This window comes from Rhinopithecus bieti, unplaced genomic scaffold (genome assembly GCF_001698545.2).
Source record: "Rhinopithecus bieti isolate Rb0 unplaced genomic scaffold, ASM169854v2 scaffold_9581, whole genome shotgun sequence".
NCBI classification, from domain to species: Eukaryota; Metazoa; Chordata; class Mammalia; order Primates; family Cercopithecidae; genus Rhinopithecus; species Rhinopithecus bieti.
In genome coordinates, this window is record NW_016806413.1 from 1468105 (window position 1) to 1484656 (window position 16552).

The 16552-nt window shown below is 43.5% G+C and overlaps 1 long non-coding RNA gene across 1 annotated transcript in view; it reads right to left on the reverse strand.

The window, feature by feature from the left end:
• The window catches only part of LOC108532301 (uncharacterized), a 15813-nt gene extending 7161 nt beyond the window's left edge, over positions 1 to 8652 (reverse strand). The window contains exons 1-2 of the long non-coding RNA XR_001886407.1: positions 8412 to 8652; positions 6675 to 6756 (exon numbers count right to left, since the gene is read on the reverse strand). This is a non-coding gene — a long non-coding RNA (uncharacterized LOC108532301). The remainder of the gene's footprint in view (positions 1 to 6674; positions 6757 to 8411) is intronic.
• Between the last annotated feature and the right edge of the window lie 7900 nt (positions 8653 to 16552).

The window sequence follows — 16552 nt, forward strand, 5'->3', positions numbered from 1 at the left end:
ATTGGTCCATTTTCATGCTGCTGATAAAGACATACCCGAGACTGGGAAGAAAAAGAGGTTTAATTGGACTTACAGTTCTACATGGCTGGGGAGGCCTCAATCATGGTGGGAGGCAAAAGGTACTTCTTACACGGTGGTGGCAAGAGAAAAATGAGGAAGATGCAAAAGCAGAACCCCCTGATAAAACCATCAGATCTCATGAGACTTACTCACTACCATAAGAACAGTATGGGGGAAACCGCCCCCACGATTCAAATTATCTCCCACCAAGTCCCTCCCACAACATGTGGGAATTATGGGATTACAATTCAAGATGAGATCTGGTGGGGACACAGAGCTAAATCAGGTCAGTAGGTAACTGCAAGAGCTAGACTATGGTCATTTAAGACCCAGCCAACAAACAAGCCTAGGAAAAGATTAGCTATAGTCTACAAGGACTCAGAAAGAGATCCTGTAGCTCTCTTTCTGATCTACAGGAAGATCTGAAACTGATGTAAGAAAAGAGGTCCCCACCCCAGCCTTCTGCCCAGCCCAGGCCAGCAGCAGTGAAGCAGCAGCAAACACTCTCACCTTTGTTCCCTCTCCCATTTTCAACACTCTGACTGCCCAGCCCGCATCCTCAAGACCCAGGAGGCAGCTTCGTGGTCATGTAACCTATGTGTTACATAGAACCTACAACTTGGAAGGGCTCACACTTGGTCTCTGCTGTTGCCAGTTCAAAATTCTTAATAATTTTTGAACAAGGGACCCAGTGTTTTTATTTTGCACTGGGCTCTGGCAAATTAAGTAGCCAGGCCTTTTCAGAGGATGAGGCAGTCTCTGAGAGGTTAAATAACCTGTCTAGGGATTCACAACTAAATGACAGACCAAGATTTGACTCCTAGTGTGTCTTAAACTCCATCAGCCTCTTTCTTCAGGGTGCTGGCCTCTGGTTGCTCACCCACACTTTCCACACCTGTGCACATGATTTTTAAACTCTATCAAAGGGCCTTCTGTGCCACACCTTTATAAGCTGGCTAAAACTCATTAGGCTGATCATCTAAAAAGAGAACATTTGTAAATTGGCCTATAGACAGAATAGGTCTATTTAGACAGGACGGACTATAGAACTGCTTATGTTCAAGACAGTAGCCAGCAGCTACATGTGGCTATTTAGACTTTAGTATTTATTTAATTAAAATTCCATTAAATTTAGTGCTAATGAATACATCAAAATACACTGGGTTTCCTTTTTCAAATTAAGTGTGCATGATTGTATATGGAAGAGACTAAGGTCCCAGGGTAGGAAAACTAGGAAAAGGGATATGGAGTTCTTACTTGACTTGAATGTGCACCTGAGGGTGCTTTGTGTGAATATATTGCACACTACAGCATCGTATTTCTTTTTTTGAGTTGAGTTTCAATAAAATACAATTCTTCACCCTTCTAAAAAAATGTAGTTCCTCAGTTGCACTAGCCACATGTTTAAGCTTTCAGTAGCTATATGTGGCTAAGTGGCTACTGTATTGGACAGAACAAATATAGAACATCTCCATCATCACAGAAAATGCGATTGAACAGGGGTACTATAGCAAGTGTGTGTGTGTGTGTGTGTGTGTGTGTGTGTGTGTGTGTGTGTGTGTGTATAATGCCACCTTCCATGTATTGAATGATTACTATTTACCAAGAACTCTTCTAAAATGTTTATATGAACAGTTTTATTGAATCCTTATATTTAATTTTCAGTCCTTATCTTACGTGACACAGTATTTAACACCATCTCTCTCTCTCTCTCCTCCATGACACATTTCCTTCTCTTGGCCACCACAGCCTCAGATTTGCTGGTTTTCCTCTTTCCCCTCTGGCTTCTCCTTATCAGTCACCGTGGCTGGCTCTCCCTTTTCTCCCAATCTCTAAACATCAGAGGGCCCCATGGTTCAGTGCCCAGATTCTTCTCTTTTCTCTCCACACTTACTCATTTGGTGACTTTCTCCAGTCCCATGACGTTAAATACCATCCATGTCCCAGTGGCTCCCAAAGTGGACCTATGCCCTGAATTCTGACCATATATCCATCTCTGCTCAAGATGGTATCTAATGGCCATCTCTGATTTGAAATATTCACAACTGACCTTCTGATATTCCCTTCAAACCTGTTCCTCCGATTGGTGGGGAGGCTAGAGGAAACAAGTTTGCTCCAAATCAGTTGATGGCAGCTCCATCCTTCCAAAAACTTTAGAGTTCTCTCTGACTCCTCTCTTTCTCTCACATCCTATATCCAGTCCATAGGGGACCTTAATGGTTCTCCCTTATATGACGAATCCCCCTTCTTCCTGCTTCCACTACTTTCACTTGATTCACACCAACATCCTCTCTCACTTAGATGATGCAGTCACCTCCTAAATTAGTCTCTGTACTTCCACCTTCACCCTCTTCAGCCTCATCTCAAGACAATAGCACAGTGTTTCTGTTTGTATATAAAGCAGATCTTGCAACTTCCCTGCCTAGAACCTTCCTGTGGCCCCATCTTACTCAGAGTAGAAGCCAAAGTTCTTCCTATGGTCCACAAGGCCTTGCTAGTCCTGGTTCCATCACCTCTTTAGCAACAGTTCCTGCCAGGTACTCTGTCAACCATCCTGCTCCACTCAGTCCAAGCCCTTGGCTATCCTTGAACACTCTGACCTCACAGCCTTTGCATTTGCTGTTCTCTCCACCTGGAATGCTTGTCCACCAGACACCCCCTGACTCTCTCTCTTACTAGGTCTTTACACAAATGTTACCTTAATTTCCCCAATGAAATCCCATGTGGCTTCCCTGGTGACACTCTCTAAAATGTCAAGTCTTTCCCTGACCTCCACACTTCATATCCATCTTCCCTGCTTTATTTTTACTCCTTAGTACTTATTACCATGTAAAAAACTATATATTTTATTTATTTATCTTACTTATTGTTGGTCTTCCAGCTAAATTACAAGCTTCATGAGGCAGGAACTGTTGGTACGTTTTGCTCATCCCCATCCCCAGGACTTGCAATAGTACCTGGCACATGGATAGGTTCAGGTTCATGCAACAAAAACCAATAGTAATGTAAACAAGACAGAGGTTTTGTTTTTTTTTTTTTTTTTTAACATATATGCCATTCAACAGTGGAACCTAGGCCCCTATCTCTTTCTCCTTCATCATTCTGACTGTGACTTCTACCATCATATTTGCCTCATGATCTGATTATTGATGCCAGAGCTCCAGCTGTCACACACACATTCCAGGAAGGAAAAAGAGAGGTGGGGCAAAAGGACACTTACTTTTCAACTGAAGCTGTCTCCATTAAAAGTTTTCTTGTAGTCCAGGCATGGTGGCTCACTTCTGTAACCAGCACTTTGGGAGCCAAAGTGAGCCAGAATCTCGTGAGCCCGGGAGTTCAAGACCAGCCTGGGCAACATGGTGAAACCCCATCTCTACAAAAAATAAAAAAATCAGGAGGGCATGATGGCGCACGGTAGTCACAGCTACTCAGAAACTGAGGTGGGAAGATCACCTGAGCCCAGGGAGGTTGAGACTGCAGTGAGCCATGATCGTGCCACTGCACTCCAGCCTAGGTGACAGAGTGAGATGAGATCCTGTCTCAAAAAAAAAAAAAGAACTTTCTTGTAAGCTCCACTCAGCAACTTTGAATTACACCTCACCTCTATCAATGTTATCTCTAGGTACACTGGAGAGACTCTGGCAATATAAAGGTCAGTTGCAGGAGGGGAATGAGAGAAGAGATGAAGGGATACGAGCAGGCAACTTGGCATCTTTGCTTCAGTCCCTGTTTCTTGTGTGTTTGTTTGTTTATATTTAAATGTGATTGTAAATCCTTCCAAAGCGTGCAGCATTTGTTTCCAGCATAATGCAAAAATCATGTTTGCTTAGATGTCTAAATTCTCTTCATTCAAACATGTTTTCATACAACTAATTTTGTTTTCTCAGTTGCCTGCCTTGTCAACTGAAAGAGCCTCTAAAGAGATTTGCTCCATCATCTCACTCTTCTAAGCTGATTAGAGACCACTCTAAATGTCACTGTGTGGTTTTGATAGTTTTGTCCTGTTTTTTATGTACTAGTGAAATGTCTCCACTAAAAGGTAGTGTCATTCAGCATTTAAAAATTTTTTCAGGCTGGGCGTGGTGGCTCACGCCTGTACTCCCAACACTTTTTGGTGGCCGAGGTGGGCAGAACACTTGAGGTCAGGAGTTCGAGACCAGCCTGGTCAACATGGTGAAACCCCATCTCTACTAAAAAATATATATATAAATTAGCCAGGCATGGTGGCAGAGCCTGTAATCCCAACTATTTGGGAAGCTGAGGCAGGAAAATCACTTGAACCCAGGAAGCAGAGGTCACAGTGACCCAAGATCGTGCCACTGTACTCCAGCCTAGGTGACAGAGTGAAGCTCTGTCTCAAAAAAATAAAAATAAAAAATAAAAATTTTTTCAAAGATGAAAATAAGCATGTTTTTGGCAGGCTTCAAATGAGGGCCGTCGTTTAATACAAACACAGTTCATCAAAACATCATAAAACGATCTTGAGTCTCATTGTAACATGGTGCTATTTCGTTTTGTTTTGTTTTGTTTTGTTTTATTGTTTTATGGGCATTAACTAACCCCAAAGTACAATTTGTCACTGAAAGTCTATGGATGATCAAAAAGAGCCATGGTCACCAATGAGACCCAAGTGAGTTCATTGGACAATGAACAAGCTAATGAGAACTGTTTATCCATATGAGAGCTTTCATCAGATTACTGAGTTAACCTTTATTTTACTCAACACTGAGCAGGGCCTGAGTCCGTGGAGACTCAAGGCCTCTTCAAGGCTTACTTGAGTGCAATGTTTGTCCTTCTGGCCTCAGTGGGAAAGAACAGCTTCTAGATGTTTTCTGCCCTACACCAGCTGGTATCTCATTCCATGGCCTGGAGTATCTCAGTGTCGTTTCTCAAACCTGTGTCCAAATTACCTGGGTTTCTTATATAAAAGGCAAATTCCTGGGCCCCACAAAGAGGCAGGATCTCTGGACTGGAGTCCAGACATTTCCAACAAACTTCCCATCTTTGGACAACTTTCTTCAGAAAGGGGACCCTATGGGGGGTGCCCATCCAGGATCTCGTTTCTCATCTGAAACTATCCCAGGCACTCCTAGGGCAAGAGCTGAAGCTACTCAGACCAAATCCAGAGCCACCTGGTGCCTCTGCAGGGACTCAGTGTCACCCACTAAAACTGCAAATGCTAAATTAGGGACCACTCCTCAGAGAGCAGAGGATCAGTTTCATATTCATTCTGTAAGTGTCTCCTGACATTGGCCTAAAGAGAAGTCCTGGGATGCAGATAATGGCCTCAAGTGCAGACCTGGAACTCTCATAGCCAAACAGTGAGGGCTGCTCCAAGCACTCCAACCATCTTTGTGCAGGTGATTGGAAACGAGATTGGACTACAAGAAAGACTTTTAATTGAGACAGCTTCAGTTGAAAAGTAGGCATCCTTTTGCCCCACCTCTCTTCTTCCTTCCTGGAATGTGTGTGTGACAGCTGGAGCCCTGGCATCAACAATCAGATAATGAGGCAATTTTGATGGTAGAAGTCACAGTCAGGATGGTGAAGGAGAAAGAGATAGGGGCCTAGGTTCCACTGTTGAGTGGCATATATTTATGTTTAAAAAAAAGAAAGCCTCTATCTTATTTATGTCATATTGGTTTTTGTTGCATGAAGCTGAACCTATCCATGTGCCAGGTACTATTGCAAGTCCTGGGGATGGAGATGAGCAAAACGTACCAATAGTTCCTGCCTCATGAAGCTTGTAATTTAGCTGGAAGACCAACAATAAGTAAGATAAATAAATAAAATATATAGTTTGTTACTTGGTAATAAGTACTAAGGAGTAAAAATAAAGCAGGGAAGGGGCTGGACAATACCCTGAGGTTTGCCTGAGATCACTTTTCTGAAGTTTTACCACTTAAATATGACCCTATAAGATCTTCAAAGTGCCCTTTTCTTTCCTTTCTCTTTTCTTCTTTAAAAAAAAAAAAATGTTTCCAGGCGGGCACAGTGGCTCATGTCTGTCTGTAATCCCAACACTTTGGGAGACCGAAATGGGTGGATTGTTGAACCCAGGAGTTCGAAACCAGCCTGGGCAACATGGCAAAACCCCATCTCTATAAAAAATACAAGCCAGGTGTGGTGGTGCAGCCTGTGGTCCCAGCTACTCGGGAGGCTGAGGCTGGGGGAGACCTGGGCTGGAGCCAGGTTGCAGTGAGTCAAGATCACATCACTGCACTCTAGCCTGGGCAACAGAGTGAGACCCTGTCTCAAAAAAAAATTTTTTTAATTTTAAAAAAATAATAAAAATTTAGAAAAGCTTTTTTCAACCTTTCAAAAATTGTTTGACATTCGAGTATGGAAATCTTCTAACATACACTAAAGTAGAGGAAAGAGTAAAATGAACAGTGATATATCCATCACTCGGCCTCAACAATGATCAGCACTTTACTATCCTTGATTCGCCTGAGGTCCTTTTTTTTCTTTTTCAGAATGAATACAGTCTACTTCTATTTATACAGGGTTCAAAACCAGTTAAAACTAAAAAAGTATATTGTAAAAATAGTGTATTGTTTAGGGAATCACTCATATGCGGTAAAACTATGAAAGAAGAGCAAGGGAACACTTACTGCAACAGTAAGAGTGGTCCACCTGGGCAGATGAAGAAGCTAGATGCAAGCAGGGCACACAGGCGTCTTCTAAAGTTGTTTCCTAAAGGTTTAAGGGTAAATGTGTTTCATTTTGTTCTTCAAATACTACAAACACATTCTACATTCTTCTGCATAATTGTACATTTCATGGTAAAGCAAATGAAAAAACATATCAAATATCTACTCTATGGAAAGGCACTGTGACTCACACTCCACCTCCACTCTGCTAAAATTACTTTCACTGAGGTCAAAGACTTCAATGTCACTAAAGGGAATAAACATTTTCAATTCTCATTTTCTTTGATGTCTCAGCAGCATTCAACTCTGCTGACCATTCTTCTCCTTGAAACATTATATTCCCTTGGTTTTCATAAAACCATATTCTCCTGACCATTCCTTCTCAGTCTCCTTCAAAGGCTTGTCTGCTACCACCTAAACCTTAAATACTGGAGCTCCCTAAGGTACATCCATGAAACCCCATTTTTTCATAAGCTATTCTTTCTCTCCAGACACTCACATCCATGCCTATGGCTTCAATTATCATCCATACATCAAAGATTTAGATCTCCAGCTCAGATCTCTCCTCTGAGTGATGTATCACATTATCTTGTCAACACCTCTACTTGAATATTTCAAAATATCTAAATGTTGACCTGTTAAAAATGAAACTTGTGATTTCCCTGCAAAATACTTCTTCTAGTATTCTTTCTCAGTGAACGGCACTGCCAGTCATCCTTGACAATTTCACTTGATGAAAACAAATAGGCTTTTGTTTTTCTTTCTATAGAATAAAAGAACTCACTTTCCTTTCTTTCTAAGAAAAGGTTGAAAATGAGGAAAGTAATTTTGGTGATAACTCTAAGTTGAAATAAAATCTTTCCAAAAACAAACAAACAAACCAAAAACCCCACATCATCTGGTAATTTAGGTTTCCTGCATAGAGGGAGCTCAATAAAGTTAGTTCCTTTCCCTCTAATTAAGAGTTTTTCCAAAACACAACAGTGATTTATTTTCCACTCTCCTTCTTTTAACCCCTTTATGTATGTTTTCTTGTCTCTTCTTTCCACTTCATTTTTACACACAATAGAGTATTAAATTGTTTCTGATTTTCTTCATTTCCTGTTTCTACTTTTTTCTTTATTTCCCTCATGGCCCAACTCTCTGTGACTGAATCAGAAGACGGTCCTTCAATCAACAAATATTTATTGAGCACTCTGGGATACAGCAATGAGCAAGATAAGGTTCCTGCTCTGATGTGTTTTATATCTGGAGTGGGGAACAAACAATTACAAAGTAAGTAGCATGAGCTAATTAAGGAATTAAAACTGAATGATATAGAGAATAACTGGGTGGCTATCTTAGATTGAGTGGTCAGGAAAGGCCTTTCTGAGGAGGTTATATTTAAATCTTTTTTTAAATTATTTTATTTTTCCATGAGTTATTGGGGTACAGGTGGTATCTGGTTACATGAGTAAGTTCTTTAGTGGTGATTTGTGAGATTTTGGTGCACCCATCACCCGAGCAGCATACACTGCACCAAATTTGTAGTCTTTTGTCCCTTTGCCCCCATCTACTCTTCCCCCAAGTCCCCAAAGTCCATTGTATCATTCTTATGCCATTTGAGGTTCTTTTAACCACAACTCCATGCCTGGAATTGACTGGAATCTCAGAGGGGGAAAGACCTTGGCGCACCGGTCATTGGTCACCTCTACTCACCTCTTGCCCCAACTCCTACCATAGAGCTTAGTAGTCACGGCATCCCTGGGACCTCAGGAAAATGTAGAGAACACAAGTTACAATAGGCTTCCAGAATCTTGGAAAAGTTCATTCACCCATGATGTCAGCAAGCAATGTGGATTCAAACTATGTGACACTTCATCCTAGGCGACAGGATGACCTGTGACAAAGGATGACATAGACTAAACCTTCATTCACAGTGTGCAACCGGCCTGGTTTCCCCCAGCTCTGATCACCATAACGACCAGCATTCTATAATAAGTATCCAGTCACCTAGAGACATGGGAAAACAACACAGCAAATGTTGCTATGTTCCAATTATGAAGCCTTGGGTTCCAAGAGGTCTTGCATGGCAATCTCATCCTCTGCTTTTGGGTTCTTGATCTCATGACATGTAACACCCACTCATGAGCACAGAAAAATTCCCAGGCAGGTTTTTAGGTGCCCCTGACATCTTGCAAGAAAGACAGTACCCAGAGCCACATGTGATTTCCTGAATAATCAGCATCAAAAGAGAAAGAGAGTACCAAAATCACATAGGTCTGACAACCTCTGTAGAAGGAGGATAAGGAATCCTAGCTCTAACTCTTGGGATTATATTATCGTCATAAACTGAATAGAAAGTAGCCTATGGCTTTATTACCCCACAGAACATTAACCAGGTTTGCATACAACTTAAAATGTTTATTTTGGTGTGCCTTTCCCAGTTCTTCATACGCTCTCAGAACCAGCTTTCCATCTTACTGCTTCCCTCATTGACTAATGAATTAAATAAGCTCTGTGACTCACGTCCATCCTATTTTGTATGAGTTGTGTTTTAAACTTTTTTTACTTACACTTTGACATAAGAACTGTCCACTGGACCTGCTGCCATGGTAATGAAAGAGCCTTGTCCTCAGCCCAAGTCCCCCAAGAGGATGTCTTGTTGGCTGAGTCTAGCTCATAGGGTCCACCCCTGATTGTGCCGGACTGGGAAGAGGGGCGATCCAACCCCTTTAGCACTCATAGTGGGAAACAGGTATAAATGCCCCCAAATAAGCCAGAATGCCATTAGGAAATGGGAATAGTTACTAAACAATCCAAAATGACAAACGTCAGTGTTCCTTCCTTAGGCTTCTGGTTTACAGAGCGGGGCGCTAAGGCTCAGTCCTAGTCCAGCTGCATCACAGTCACCAGTTTGCTGCTCCTTGAGAGGCTGCGGAGAACCAGTGTGAGGGGGCTGGCCTTTGGGGGCATCACTGCTGGTGGGTGGCTTGGCCCCTCACCTAAGAGCGTTCCAGGAGCAAACCCACAGAAATGGGCATCAGACACTCATCCACCATCGTGTCAAGCAGTTTGTGGGGTGGGGGGCCCATGATGTTTGTGTACATGGGTACGTATTGTTGGGGCTCAGAAAATGATAACCCAAAGCATGGTGCTTTGGCATGCTGAGCACTTTGAATTAAAATGAATTGGAAAGCCTTAGAAGTTACTCCAGAATCAAGGTCTCTGATCTTCCCTTGTGTCTCCCCGCAAGCACAGGGAGGGCTCTCTCTGAAGCTCCGTCACCCAACTGAGGGAAGTCCTTCCAAAACAAACATAATTGCCTTCAATTTCCTGTCTGAAATCTCATTAACCAGTGAAGATTAATCACCAAAGAAGAAGCTAAAGGTCACCACCACACTTAACTGGACAGATTTTTTTTTGCTGTTCTGAGAGATGCTACCTGAGAGATTTTACAGTTGGCTTTCCATAGCCACAGGTTCCACATTCACAGATTCAACAACCATAGATCGAAAACCACAGATACAACAGGTCAGCTGTACATATTTTCCACCCACAGTTGGTTGAATCCGAGATGCAGAATCCACAGATACAGAGGGCCAACTGTACTACGCCATTTTATATCTGGGACTTGAGCATCCAGTGACTGTGGTATCTGCAGGGGGTCCTGGAGCCAATCCTCTGCAGATATGGAGGGCTGACTATATCTGCATAACAAGGCAACCTTTGCTCATGGTGCAGTTCCACCCTTTACCTTCTCATGACTTGTCACCACCTCCCCCAGAGCCCAGAGGAACTTTGTTCCAGTTCATTGTCTGTCTTTCACGCCTATTAATCTCCCCTAAAAATCATTTACTCTTTGTCTAAAAGCGCCTACATCTTCCACTTCCCTCTTCTCTGTGAAGAGGGTATTTAAGCTTCAACCCTCTGGCCCTCCTTTGGGTTTTATACTTTGTGTGGTTCCTGTGCACTTGTATGTTAATAAATTTGTTTACTTTTCTCCTGTCAATCTATTGTCAGTTTGTTTTACATACTCAAATTCTTTAACTTTCAATGGGTAGGAGGACAGTTCCTCTTGCCCCACCAGTATATGAAGGCCAGCCTGCCCTCATTTTTAGGAAACATAGGTCCCCAGACTAAAGAAGATCTCAGAATTGCTGAGGCGCAGCTGTAATACTAGCTTTGTGATCACACAAGCAATCTAACTTTGCTGGGCCAAAAGTTCCTCAACTATGGAATGTGAATGCTAGCACCTACCTGAGAAGATCATTTCAAGGATGAGGAGAGGTGATTTTATACATGACAATGTCTGCATTTAGTAGCTACTATTTATTAGTTAAGTCTGCACTGAGCAGGAAAAAACATCACCAACAGTCTGCTTTTGGGGGCTTGGTCTCTTCATCTTCAGCAAGTTGACTGTCTTTTCCTGTGAGGTGACAGTTCTCTAGATAGTTGTGTCAAACTCAAAGATACTGTCCTCCTCATCATCTCTAAACTCACTTAGCTGTCCACTCCAGCAAGCCGGCGTATAATCCTATGGCATTTGTGCAGCCCTAGATGCTCCTGGGAGAAGCAGTATCACAGTGTGAGCCATGGTAATAGGAAAGTGCAGAGTAGCCCTGGGCATTTGTGCCTGCCTGGCCAGGGCAGCCAGACCAGAGATCACTTGGATCTGAGTATAGTGAAGGGATGTAGTGTTCCCAGTATGGTGGCTGGAAGTAACCATAACAACTGTGCTTTTTGTCAGAGGCGTTTGAACCAGAGTGACTCCATCTTGAATAGGGACTGGGTAAAATAAGGCTGAGACCTACTGGGCTGCATTCCCAAAAGGTTAGACATTCTTAGTCACAGGATGAGATAGGAAGTTAGCACAAGAAACAGGTCACAAAGACCTTGTGATAAAACAGGATGTGGTAAAGAAGCCAGCCAAAACCAAGATGACAATGAAAGTGACCACTGGTCATCCTTACTGCTCATTATACTCTAATTATAATGCATTAGCTGCTAAAAGACATTCTCACTGGCACCATGACAGTTTACAAACGCCATGGCAACATGAGGAAGTTACCCTATATGATCTAAAAAGGGGAGGAACTCTCAGTTCTGGGAATTGCCTGCCTCTTCCTGGAAAAGTCATGAATAATCCACGCCTTGTTTAGCATACGATGAAGAAATAACTATAAGTATACTCCGTCGAACAGCCCACGCTGCTGCTCTGCCTATGGAGTAACCATTCTTTATTCTTTTGCTTTCTTAATAAAGGTGCTTTCACTTTATTTCATGGACTCACCTCGAATTCTTTCTTGCACAAGGTCCAAGAACCCTCTCTTGGGGTCTGCGTTGGGACCCCTTCCCAGTAACATTTTCTCCCTGCTCCACCCCCGCCTCCCCCAAGGACACCTTCCTCAGTGACCCCAGGCTGGACGAACAGCACCACTCCTTTAAAGGAACTCATCACTTCCTCTCCACTGTAGAGTTAAGTTGGAGCAAAGTCAGTATCTCCAAATAGCTTCTAAGAATTTGGGAAGGCTTTTATTTTATTTTTATTTTTTAAGTTTGAAAAAAATCTTGTTAAATAGAAACTATGAATAGTGTGTGACTTCAAGGAAGAAGTCTGTGTGGCTGAAAAACTTTTCACAGTATACCCTTTTGCAACTTTTGAATTTGAACCTTGAGAATGTATCTCCAATTTTAAAATAAAATGAAAATTAAAACCTCATTTAAAAACTTGTTAAAACTCAGCTGGGCACAGTGGCTCACGCCTATAATCCCAGCACTTTGGGAGGCTGAGGCGGGTGGATTACGAGGTCAGAAATTCAAGACCAGCCTGGCCAAGATGGTGAAACCCCATCTCTACTAAAAATACAAAAAAAATTAGCCAGGCATGGTGGTGGGCCCCTGTAATCCCAGCTACTCATGAGGCTGAGGCAGATAATTTCTTGAACCCAGGAAACAGAGGTTGCAGTGAGCCAAGATCACACCACTGCACTCCAGCATGGGCGACAGAGCTAGACTCTGTCTGAAAAAAAAAAAAAAAAAAAAAATCTTGTTAAAACTCAGCTGAGCATGGTGGCTCATACCTGTAATCCCAGCATTTGAGGAGGCCAAGGTAGGTGGATCGCTTGAGCCAGAAGTTTGAGACCAGCCTAGGTAACATGGTAAAACCCTGTCTCTACTAAACATACAAAAAATTAGCCAGGCGTGGTGGTATGCACCTGCAGTCCCAGCTACTTGGGAGGCTGAGGTGTGAGGATCACCTGAGCTTGGGAAGTCAAGGCTGCAGCAAGCTGAGACTGCGCCACTGCACTCCAACCTGGGCAACAGAGTGAGAACCTGTCTCAAGAAAACAAAAAAACAAAACGAAAAAACCTTATTAAGACTCAAGATTCTGTGGTTAATAAATGTCCCCACAAAGTATTTCAGTCTTGCCAGCGTCTACCGAGTCCATTGTTTTCCGAGCCTCTCTAACAGGCTCATGGATAGAACGGATTGGAAGATGTGCTGTAGAAAGGGTAAACCAAGTGGCGCGCAGTGGCTCACGCCCGTAATCCCAGCACTTTGGGAGGCTGAGGTGGGCGGATCACCTGAGGTAAGGAGGTCAAGACCAGCCTGACCAACATGGAGAAACCCCGTCTCTACTAAAACTACAAAATTAGCCGGGCGTGGTAGTGCACACCTATAATCCCAGTTACTCGGGAGGCTGAGTCAGGAGAATCACTTGAACCTGGGAGGCAGAGGTCACAGTGAGCCGAGATGGCACCACTGCACTCCAGCCTGGGCAAGAAGAGTGAAACTCCATCTCAAAAATAAATAAATAAATAAATAAATAAATAAATAAATAAAATAATTAATTAATTAAAAAAGAAAAGAAATTATAAACCAAAAAGTATCTGAGACAGGTCTGAATCAATATAGAAGTTTATTTTGCCGAGGTTAAGGATGGGTGCTCGGGAGGCAGGTCTCTGCCTTTCTCCGAAGATGACTTTGAGGGCTTTGATATTTAAAGGAGGAAAGCAGGCTGGAGGAGAAAAAGGGAGGATATGGTCACATTACTGAATCCACATGTTGTGAGAGAAAGGGAGCAGGTAGGGGAATAGCCAATTATATATTCATCTTTTGCTCAGTAAATCTGCACATTACGTAAGATAAGGTGAACTTAGAATACCTACCTGTGAAAATTTTTTAACATTTTATCTGTAGCTGTCTGCTTAGAAATGAAAGGCAGCTTCTTCCATGACTCAGCTTTCAGCTTAATTTTTTTTCCTTTGCCATAGTTGTTACCAGAAAGGGGTCCCAATCCAGACCCCAAGAGAGGGTTCTTGGATCTTGCTCAAGAAAGAATTCAGGGCAAGTTCATAAAGTGAAGGCAAGTTTATTAAGAAAGTAAAGGAGTAGGCCGTGCACGATGGCTCACACCTGTAATCCCAGCACTTTGGGAACCCAAGGCAGGTGGATCACCTGAGGTCAGGAGTTCCAGACCAGCCTGGCCAACATGGTGAAACCCCATCTCTACTAAAAATACAAAAATTAGCAGGGTGTGGTGGCACACGCCTGTAGTCCCAGCTACTTGGGAGGCTGAGGCAGCAGAATCGCTTGGGAGTCAGAGGTTGCAGTGAGTCGAGATTGTGCACTCCAGCCTGGGCAATAGAGTGAGACTCTGTCTCAAAAAAAAAAAAAAAAAGAGTAAGTAAGTAAAGCAATAAAGAATGGTTACTCCATAGGCAGAGCAGTGGTGTGGGCTGCTCAGCTGCTTATGCTTACTTATTTCTTGATCATATGCTAAACAAGGGATAGATTATTCATGACTTTCCGGGAAAGGGACCGGCAATTCCCAGAACTGAGGGTTCCTCCCGCTTTTATACCATACAGGGTAACTTCCTGATATTGCCATGACATTTGTAAACTGTCATGGTTTTACAGGAAAGAGGTCCCATCCAGACCCCAAGACAGCATTCTTGGATCTCACACAAGAAAGAATTTAGGGCAAGTTCATAGAGTAAAGTGAAAGCAAGTTTATTAAGAAAGTAAAGGAATACGGCCGGGGGCAGTGGCTCACGCCTTTAATCCCAGCACTCTGGGAGGCTGAGGCGGGCAGATCACGAGGTCAGGAGATCGAGACCATCCTGGCTAACACGGTGAAACTCCGTCTCTACTAAAAAAAAATACAGAAAATTAGCTGGGCATAGTGGTGGGTGCCTATAGTCCCAGCTACTTGGGAGGCTGAGGCAGGAGAATGGCGTGAACCCGGGAGGCAGAGCTTGCAGTGAGCTGAGATCGTGCCACTGCACTGCAGCCTGGGCAACAGAGCAAGACTCCATCTCAAAAAAAAAAAAAACAAAGAAAGTAAAGGAATAAAAGAATAGCTACTCCAGTCAGTCGTGGTGGCTCACACCTGTAATCCCAACACTTTGGGAGGCCGAGGAGGGTGGATCACTTGAGATCAGGAGTTCGAGACCAGCCTGGCCAACATGATGAAACCCCGTCTCTACTAAAAATACAAAAATTAGCCAGGCATGGTGGCCCGCGCCTGTAATCCCAGCTACTCTGGAGACTGTGGCAGGAGAATTGCTTGAACCCAGGAAGCAGAGGTTACAGTGAACCAAGATCGCACCACTGCACTCCAGTCTAGGCGACAGAGCAAGACTCCATAGACAGAGTAGCCCCTAGGGCTGCTGATTGCCCATTTTTTTTTGTGGTTATTTCTTGATGAAATTATAAGCAAGGGTTGGATTATATATGGCTCCCCGTTTTAGATTATATATGGTAACTCCCTGACATTGCCATGGTATTTGTAAAATGTCATGGCACTAGTGGGAACATAGCAGTGAGGATGACCAGAGGTCCCTCTTGTCACCATCTTGGTTTTGGTGGGTTTTAGCTGTCTCCTTTACTGCAACCTGTTTTGTCAGCAAGATCTTTATGACCTGTATCATGTGCCAACCTCCTATGTCATTCTGTGACTTAGAATGCCTTAGCCATCTGGAAATGTAGCCCAGTAGGTCTCAGCCTCATTTTACCTAGACCCTATTCAAGCTGGAGTTGCTCTGGTTCAAATGCCTCTGATATAGTGAATTGGGGTACCACGTTTTTATTTTCCTTTCACAAAATACTGCAAGCTCTGCTGGAAGCCTCTTCCACACCACCTCCGGGTGATTCTGGAGCTCCCACCCTCTACCCAACACTCAGAACCTGGTACCCCCAGGCCTTGACACCCCCATCCTCAGGGGCTAACAACCAGCCCTGGGAGAAGAGGTGCTGGGCTCCCTCTGTCTGGAAAGAGGAGTCCTGGCACCAGCTGGTGAAATGATTTCAGGCCCTTTCCCAGCCTCTTCACATTGCCCAGGAGTTTCCTATCTGACTCCTCCAGGATCCAGGCTGGAGATGCAAGAAACTACTCTGACTAGGGACTGGGGTCTAGAGACTGGGGTTGTGAGGGGTCCAGCTGCTCCTTGGAGTTCAGGGAAAGAAGCCCAGCATGTGAGAGGGACTACTCAGAAAATTCTTTTGTGGTTGCTATGTAATTTGAGGAGAAAAAATATTTTTAGCCAAAGTCCACATCCGTGGCTCTGCAGGAGAAAGTAGAGAAGCACTCTGCCACAGACGAGGATTCAGTCTGCACTGTGGACCCCGGGCTGGCTCACTGGCTCTCAGAATACCAGCAGGGGCCAATTTGATTCTTGATTCCTTTCTTTTCACAAAACACTAATTAGTTGGCTGCCTGCCACCCACAGCGTTAACTGAGCTTGTTTGCAGTCCTAGCAGTGGCAAGATTATTTTGTATTCCTGGGTTGAGTCTTTTCCCCCACCTTCCACCTGAGGGACTGTCCCCCTACCCCTCTATTAAGACTTCCACCCCC